This window comes from Crocuta crocuta, unplaced genomic scaffold (genome assembly GCF_008692635.1).
Source record: "Crocuta crocuta isolate KB4526 unplaced genomic scaffold, BGI_CrCroc_1.0 scaffold556, whole genome shotgun sequence".
In the NCBI taxonomy this organism is placed as follows: Eukaryota; Metazoa; Chordata; class Mammalia; order Carnivora; family Hyaenidae; genus Crocuta; species Crocuta crocuta.
In genome coordinates, this window is record NW_027527436.1 from 2,035,556 (window position 1) to 2,045,490 (window position 9,935).

Here is a 9,935-nt window from a genome sequence, read left to right on the forward strand (position 1 = left end):
TAATAGCCAAATTGTTTTCTCCTTCAGATGCTGCAGAGCGGAGAAGGGACCACGTTTTATAAGTGTGTGCATCAGATATAGAGCAATATAGCAGAAGCTATTTTGTTCATTCGCAACTGAATGGTTATTATTTTTTTATAAGTTTTTTTTTTAATGTTTTATTTATTTCTAGGAGAGAGAGAGAGACAGCGTGAGCAGGGGAGGGTCAGAGAGAGAGGGAGTCACAGACTGAAACAGGCTCCAGGCTCTGAGCTGGCAGTCAGCACAGAGCCCGACGTGGGCCTCGAACCCACGAACCGCGAGATCATGACCTAAGCGAAAGTCGGACGCTTAACCGACTAAGCCACCCAGGCGCCCCCAACTGAATGGTTATTAAACATATGCTGAAAGTCATCCCAGCTAGCCTTAACTTGCTTGGACTCCTCATTTGTAAGCCATCAATGGAAATTCCCGTTCTAAGAGCCTCACAATCTGCGTTGATAGGAAACATTTTCTAGGTAAAATTATTCCTTATTTCCTCTATAAAACTTTTTCTTAGGTAGGGGGAGTGAAAAGTTAGACTTTGGCTTCCCACAGTGAGCTATTTCTCATGATTTCCAAGCACATAAAATATTCTCTTTAGCCAGTCTGAGATATAAAGATTGTCACATCTTCTAAAAGACAAGTGCTATTTCTATTCTACGTTTTGTGTACCTACATAATTTAGGACTCCTGAAGCATATGGGTTGACCCTAGCATTTTAACTCAGTACATTTTGATCTTGAAGATGTTCTTTTGAAAACTTTGGCTACTGACTCTCTGACATTGGCCGGGTGTGTGTCTCTATATGTTTCTCTTGATCATCTTCAATGTCTTCTTGACTTTCTCTTTGTCTTTGCCTCTATCTCTCTTTCAGATTGTGTTTCACAACATCGCTTACAATTTTTTCCTGACAGAACTGATTTCAGTCATTCATGAAAAGGCATAATAAATATGCCTGGTAGAAATAACCATAATAAAATGAAACCAATATGGCTAAAACTGCACAGGGTTGGACAAATTAAACCTTCATGGAAAAATGCACATCTTCAGATTTTAATCCAGGGATTATGGGCTCAGTAGAAATAATGACCAGAAAATTATAATTGATAAAACTAAAATTAGTGTATTTGTTTGGTAAAATGAGAAACCTTAATGGGCTGGATCATTGTAAAATAAAAGTAAAAATAAGCTTTTCAAAACAAAGGAAATTTCAGTAAAATGAAGTAAGTTTCTGTGCCTGTCCATAGCTGCCAATGGCTTAGTGGCCATCTTTGGCATCCCCTGACTTGTAGAAGTATCATCAGGATCTCTACTTTCACATTTACATGGTGTTCTCCCCATATGTGTGTCTGTGTCCACATTTCCCCTTTTTATAAGGACATCAGTCATATTAGAGTAGGAGTGTCCCTACCACAGTATGACATCATCTTAATTTAACTAATTATACCTGCAGTGACTATTTTCAAATAAGGTCATATTCTGAGATATTAGGGGTTAAGACTTCAACATATGGATTTGGGGAGGAAACCATTCAATCCATAAAAATGTATTTAAAAATATGTTATCATCAAAAATATATCTTTATTTGTATTCTGGATATCTGTTTAAAAGATCAGGAAACTTCAGGAAATTGACCAAGTAATACATCTCCTGGGAAAAATGTGGATCAATATGTATGCGGTTACTATCGTTTCTTAAGGAGGATACCACAGGATTCTGGATGCACCTTTGCAGGACAATTTACACAGATCACAAGGGTAGGAAACTAGAACATGTGATGTTCCTATAAGAAAACTTACTTGGTATCCAGATATTTTTATTGCCCTAATATTTTTGTCGTAACAAAAATAAGAAGCTTGAACTTCAGTGCTAGAAAGAGGCCAGGAAATTGATTACAGGAGGTCATTAGAGTCGATCAGATCTGCCCTGTGGAGGCACTAAAAGAACACTGCCCTGATTTGGGGACATTGAGGCAGTTATCAGTGGTGTTCCTAGAGCTTTCTTGTCCACTTGGGGTGACTCAGATATTTGAAAAGTAAAAGGCATCTCACAAGCAGAAGTCTTAAAATACCAAGTGTTGGTTGACGATTACTTGTAAGTATAAAAACTGATTTCAACTGTCCCCCTGATTTGTGTTATCTGATCTATAAGTAAATGAACCAAAGGAAGTTAATTCATTTCCGCCTTAGGTAGTATACATATTTGAAAACTATCTGGGCAATAAAAAAGAAAAAAAATATATACACTTACATGTTTATACATATATCTACATTATATGCATATATATATGGAAGAAGAAAAAAGCATACTTGCAAAAGACCTTAAGTAAATATATGCTTTTGGCAATTGTCAAAAGGAAAATAGATGCAAATGAGACTTGTAAAAATAAATGATAAAGCTTCCTTTAAAATAGCCTTTTGAACCTTAATAATAAGTAAATATATGCAAATTAAAATAATCATGATATATTATTTTCACCTACCAAATTAAGAGATATTTTTGCCAATAATAATACCAGTATTGGTAGGTTGTGAGAAAAATGCACCTTTGTAGAAACTGCTGGATGGATGTATAGTGATATAAACTTCTTTGAAGACAAGTGGACAATTGGCTTTAAAAATTACTAAAGCATAACTGGTCTTCTTTTGAGAATTTATTCTAAAAAAATAAAGAATTTATCCTAAGCAAGTGTCTCACAAAAGTCTTATTTCCTGGATATTTATATTATTGAAAGGTTAGATTATTTCCAAAGTAAAAGAATACAGAAATTGTTAAACAAAGCATGAAGATATATATACAAAAGGTAAACTGCATTATATATAGTGGGTCACTTTGTAAATAATTTTTTTATTTTATAACTGTTTGCGTTTTCCAGGCCTCCCAGAAAATGGGTAGTGGAGCTGTGGTTTGAAGGATCAAGTTCTTAATCTCTCTGCTATAATTTTTCTAGGTTCTTAATGTTATCTTATTTATTACTTACAGGAAAGTTGGGGGTGGGGCGATTGGGTGGCTCAGTCAGTTAGGCTCAGGTCATGATTTCGTGGTTGGTAAATTTGAGCCCTGGATCAGGTTCTGTGCTGACAGCTCAGAGCCTAAAGCCTGTTTTGGATTCTGTGTCTCCCTCTCTCTCTTCCCATCCCCCACTCACACTCTGTCTCTGTCTCTGTGTGTGTGTCTCTCTCTCTGTCTCTCAAAAATAAATAAAATGTTTAAAAAATTTTTTTAAAAAAGAAACTTGCACTTTTTCCCTCCTGGAATCAGAATGAAAAGATGATCTGTGTGGTCCTTAAAAGACCACACGTTCATGTTTCTGGGGAGGAGGATAGTTAACTCCCACTGTATTGAGCCTTCTGGGATTGGTCCTTTAATTTTCTTTTTTCTTTTTTTCTCAAATTGTCTTTGTTTTTTGTAGATTCTGTCTTGGGAACATTTACTCAACTTCATCTTTCTTCACACTTTTTTTTTATTTTAATGTTAGCTTGCAGTTTTAATTTTGAATGGCTGCTTCTTATTCTCTGATTATTCCTATGGATAGCAATCAACTCTTAATTAATGGATGCAATGTCTTCTCTTACCATTGGGATAGCAAGTCAAATCATAGAACTTTATCTTTTTTTAGGTTTTTCTCTATTTCCTGAATTGTCTGTTTCAGGTTTTTTTTTCCTCTTGTTTTATGTGGACCCTCTCTCAGTTGAAGACTTTTCTCAAATATGTGTGGAACATCCCTCTAATACTCACACATAGAGGAAGGCCTGGACATGATAGTTCTTACCTGGTTCCCACAACACCACCCCATCTCCAATGTCCACCTTAAGCATAGGGCAGAATTTACTGTTCCTAGTCACTTAAGAAAGTTCTAGGATCCTTTATGAGTTTCTTTAAAATATGAGTTTCTTTATAAATAGTCCATTCTGTGAAGTCTTTTCAATGATCTCCATGACTGTGTTTATCTGCCCTGCCACATTAGCCAATAAAAAAGTAAATTTTGTCTCTTTGATAGTTTCCAGACTCAGTACACTATAAATACAATTTGAATAAATCAGTTAATTCACAAGGCAAACTTCCTTTCTCACAGGTTATTTTACCTACAAACCTAGGACCCTTATTGCAGACGTGCATTTTTCTAGAAAGAGGACCCATAGCTCCCATCAGGATCTCAAAGAATTTATAATCTAAATATGGTTAGATAGAAATGATTCTATTTAACATTGTATTTATCTTCTGGAGATGTTATGTCTGACATTCTGGTAGCTGATCCCTGGAGGCAAAAAGGTAATGAATAATGAAACTATCATAACTCTTCTCTAGAAGATGCTGATTTTACTTTAGAGATTAAAAAGAGGCAATGACTTTTATATGTTTTCCTATAACTGTTATGCTCAAAAATAGTTTTTAAGTAAATTTCATGCATAATAAGTATCATCACTAAGTAAAATTTAATTGGATTAAAATGTCAGTGAACTTAATTATGTACATTGTAGTCTGCCATTCCAAAATAACACTATGCATGTTGCCAAGTATTTTATTCTTTCTTATAAACTGCATCTCCTTTCCAAAGGTCTACATGCCTGTAGTTTTATGTATATATAGAAATTTGAATTGGAACACAGAGCTTTTAAATAACAGGTTTTCTTGATACTGCTTTACCATTTTCAATTGTTTTAAAACATACAAAATATATTTCAGTAATTGTATCGGAAAATTTATAAATCATTGGCAGAATGTAACAAGTCAAAAGAAAAATATGGAAGGCCTAAGTTATTGCCCAGGATAATTAGAGTAGCATCTCACTATACAAAACAGCATGAAACAAAATTCAAAACTAATGGACTAAGTCTCATGAGCATATTGTGTTTAATAATTGAACAGGAAAACAGATATTCAGGATTTTTCAAAGTGACATTAGTAAAAGCTGGTGAAAGGCAATATTTCCTTTTGCAGAACTGACTTAATTTTCTTCCTGTCTTGCTGTGCCTAATATCTTCCATAATTGTTGAAGACAGGCAATTTATACTGAGTGATGGGTAACTTAAATATGCGAATAAAGGCTGATTTCTTCCTCTTAGACTTGGAAAGATAAGGACAAAATAGAGAATGAGATGTTTCTGGATATGCAGAAACTAATCATTTGAGAATATATAGTATCCTTTATTATTTCTTTTTTTATTTGCATGTAAAAATATTTTATAGTTTTGGCTGCTAGATTCATCATCTATTTGCATCTTGGATTGAGGCACCTGCCATATTGCAGTGGCTTTATTTTGCCTCCCAAGATTTTATGAAGACCCACTTCTATCAGTTCTTCTTCCTGAAGTCTTCCCACAGCTCTCTGTCTACTTTCTCTACCCTACTCCCCTTAAAATGCATAGTTTTTGCTGTTTTTGTCATTCATCTGCTGCCTTTATCAAACACCTATCCTGTAATAAAATCACCACTTGTGATGATGGTGAAGCCAGGACCTGGTAAAGAGCATGTTAATGAAGAGAGCCTATTATTTCATTTATGCAGACATTCCATCATGGAATCAGGCCCATCTCTTAATGGGACTTTATGATTTAGACACGTCCCTGGATTTCTTTAAATCTCAGTTTGCTAATTTGTGAGGGGGAGGAAGATCATACCTGAACTTGTTACCTTTGGATCTGTGATGGTTAAATGAGGAAGTGAAAAAAATTTTAAAACTGTTGAGTGCCTCTGTTATTTGAGGCATTCTTTTTTAATGTAAAAGTAATAACAGTTAATATATATGTCATGAACACATGTTGTGTTCCATACTAAATCTTTCATACTCACTGTCCTATTCAGTCATCAGAAAACCCTACAGAGTGAGGACTATTATTATCTCTACATTACGAAGAGTCTGAGGTATATGAAGTTAAGCAATATCCTCAGCAACCACACCATTAATAAGTGATAGCATCAGGCTATGAACCCAGGCAGTACGACTCCTGAGGCCATCATGCTGTGCTGAATTTTGCTGCATTACTTTCCATAACGTTAAGTTAAAAAAAAAAATCCTTCTGAGGAACACCATGTTTTAGATGAGCAATTCTACTATCATACTACTGGAAAATCATCCCCTCTATACCCATCATGGTACATTCTCTTTTTGCTTTCTCCCTGCTCCTCACTCCCTGGGAATTCATTAGATTAGGACTTGTCATGCTAAGGTGAATCAACAAAGGAATGCTATGTTTAACTGTTATTCTAATTGATGGTATAAATTCCAAAAAAAAAAGATATATGGAAAGTGAAAAATAAGTTTATATTTTATTCCATGTGCATATATAAATATATAAATATCAAACTTATAAACATGAGACAAATCTAAGAAGTCCTGTTCTTTTATTTTTAGTTTTGTTTAATGTTTATTTATTTTTGAGAGAGAGAAAGACAGAGTGTGAGTGGGGAGTGGCAGAGAAAGTGGGAGACACAGAATCCAAAGACAGGCTCCAGGCTCTGAGCTGTCAGTGCAGGGCCCAACATGGGGCTCAAACTCATGAACCGTGAGATCATGACCTGAGCCAAAGTCAGACGCTTAACTGACTGAACCACCCAGGTGCTCCAAGACACCATGTTCAAAATGGACCTGGACCCTGGACTTTACTGACTTTGTGGCATTTCTTTGTTTCTCCTATGCAAATTCTTTAGTTTCTTTTTTTTCAGTTTATTTACTTTGAGAAAGAGAAAAAGAGAGAGAGAGCAGGGGAGAGTCAGAGAAAGAGGGACAGAGCATCCCAAGTAGGCTCTGCACTGTAAACAGAGCCCATTGTGAGGTTCCAGCTCATGAACTATGAGATCATGACCTGAGCCTATATCAAGAGTTNAGCTATCCATTGTAAAAATTCCATTTCCTGGGGCGCCTGGGTGGCTTAGTAGGTTAAGCGTCCGACTTTCGCTTAGGTCATGATCTNGCTATAGCAGCATTCTCACAATCTGCCAAACCCACCCTGTCTTTCTCAAGAAATGAGCCCAGCTCCTTTTAAGAAACATCAAGCCTTGCTTGTTTTTAGTGAGATGGGATTTAAGTCTTTTTCACATGCTGTTGTTAATCTGCTTTTCCAATTTTCTGTAATCTTCTTTTGCTTTTACTACAAGCATAGGAACTTGCTTATAATTTAAAATATGAGCTGTATCAAAGCAGGAATGTGTTTTTGCTTTCCTTGCTGATATATCTGTAGGACTTAGAGAAGTGTCTGCCCTGTGGGTAGCTCAAAAGTATTTCTGAAGAAACTGAACAAATGTCATACAATTCAGTGCTAATTTTTCGAAAGATCTGAAAGTACACACATACATTGCACTATATGCTAGGCACAGTGCTGGGGGAGTTGTGTACCCTACTTCATCTAAGTATTATGAAATCCTAAGGGGAAGGTAACTTTCAGGAGAAAAAAATACACTACTCCATATTTTGTAACTTCCAAAGTCAATTCTTAATAGGTGAAGTAATGAATAATTATAACAGCTGCCATTTCTGGAGTGTTCCAAATTAAACATGTTTGCTCATCCATACAGTAAACATACCAAGAAGGCACGATTCTTATTTTAAAGATGAGGAAATCAAGACACAGTGAATAAGAGCTCAAAGCTGATGCCCAATAAATCCCCATCGTTCATTCCCTGGCATCAATCTAGCACTTTCTGAACCCCTCAGTGTTATGGTACCTCTTCCATCTGCCATAATGATCTCTTATCTCTCTTCAAGTCCACATTAGTTCTGGGAACAGATAGGAACTTGCTAAATATTTTTGAATGAAGAAATGCTTTTATCCAATGTGTGAGAACCCCAAAGCAACTAAGATTATGAACCTCGCATTCAAGTGGAATAAGATGATTAAAGAGTGTTCAGGACTTCCACAAGTATTGGAAGACTTACAAAATAAGGTGGCCTGTGATCAAACAACTTTCAAAGACAATGAGAAAACAACTTTATTTATAAGCAGGACCTCTCAGCACCTTTATTTAATACGCAATATAATTCCTATGAAAACATATCTTAACCAGATTTTCTCCAAATTTGCTTCATTAATGAGCCTACTTTGAGAGTAGCTATTACGTACATTAGTATATGATGGATACCAGTGTCTAGTGTATATGTTTGTAGTGATTTTTTTTTATTATAAAAAAGTTTTCCCCATAAAATATATCCGCAAAACACTGTGTGATGAAATTGGAGGGAGCCGTGTTAAACTAAATCACTCCATATTTTAAAAATGTCTCATGTGGATATAAAGTTTTCCTAAATATAAAACTTAACGGAAAATAAGCTTCTGAGTTTAGCACCATGGGAAATAATTGTCTGATTAGGACCTGACTATAATATCTGTAAAAATTATCTCCTTGTAAACACTTGCATCACTAATAAATTTCTTACTTAAGACTTGAATTAAATATATAAAGGTAATATGTTCCTGCTGAAAAATAATTTCCTAATGAGCGACTAAGTCATACAACCTATTTAGCAGAGTTATTATAGTTATTACTAATAAAATTGGCCTCCCATTTAAATGTGGAGAAGTTGCAATGGTTCCAATACCAATTATACATTATCCCTAAATTACATATTGAAACTTGGTGGAATTATGCCAAGATGTAATCAGAAGGAATCATGAGGTGAGCAATTTTCAGAGCTCAATTTAATTCAACATCTTTTTAACTGTATCTTCCAAGATTATAATTACACTGAGCAATTGGTTTGATTGAAGGGGGGAAAATCATACTGCTTCATTGACCACCACTTTACATACTTGTTTGAATGGTACTGCACATGATATAATTTGTAATAAGTTCAATTATGAGAAGAGCAGCAACACAGATTTTTTTTTAATTCTAGTGGAAGTAACATAAAAAGTCAAAGAGCCTTCTTTCTAAAACTCAGTGCCACAGGACACATCTATTTCTTCAAATTCTTCATGGCAATTCATGTACTGGTTGATCGCAGAGATTACGGGCTATTGACTAGAATGAAAGCTGAATTTCCGAATTTGTCCCTTTCCATCTCTGGGATGTTAGGCAAGATGCTTAGCAGATACTGCTTCTTTACATCTAAAGTGGGAATTATGGGCTGTCTTTATAGGATTATTGGGAGAATGGTACATATACACACTACACACACACACACACACCCCATATACACTGTATACATGACTGTGATATACAGGGTTAGGAGTCAGTTCTCCATGGGTCTGCCAATTTTTGCACACATGTTACAGTTTTTGTTCCAGATAATCTTTTCAAGAATATTTGTAGAGCACACAGCCTTGAAAATTAGTGATAACATTCCCCTCTGGAACAGAGGACAGATTTGTCTCCTGATGAGCATAATAAAGACATAGCCTCCCTTTAGGCTAAAGGAAGGAAGACACTGTTAGCAGTCCTCTTAGAACACTGGGAGTCTCTTCATCTCCATGTCCTCCAGTGTGACACAAACCGTGTGTACGGCACCTACATGCATCCGTTCAGTGTCACCTCCCTCCATGGAACTGTAGGACAAGGGAAAGCCAGGTGGATGTCATGCTCATGTTGCCTCCTGTGCCATGAGGAACAGAGGCCTTGTCTCTCACCCAGCATTCTGGATTCCGCATTCTGCCCACAGCCATGAAACAGTGACCGGTGAGCTTACTGTAAGAAGGGTGACTGTGCCCTTCACAGTCCTTGACACTTAGCATGAATCCGGGCACTTGACACTGCTTCTGGCCATTGTGAATTACGTAATTTTTAAAATACTGGCATGTAAAAAGGAAAAATAGCAATAGTCATACTTTATGTGTAAACTGTTTACTGTCAGGGAAGCATTTGTTAAATGAAATGCTACTGCCATGCGTATGATTACTACACCTTGCCCAATGTCTTATTTCCTCCTTATATCTTTCCTTCACTTGCATCCAAAAAAAAAAAAAAAAAAAAAAAAAATT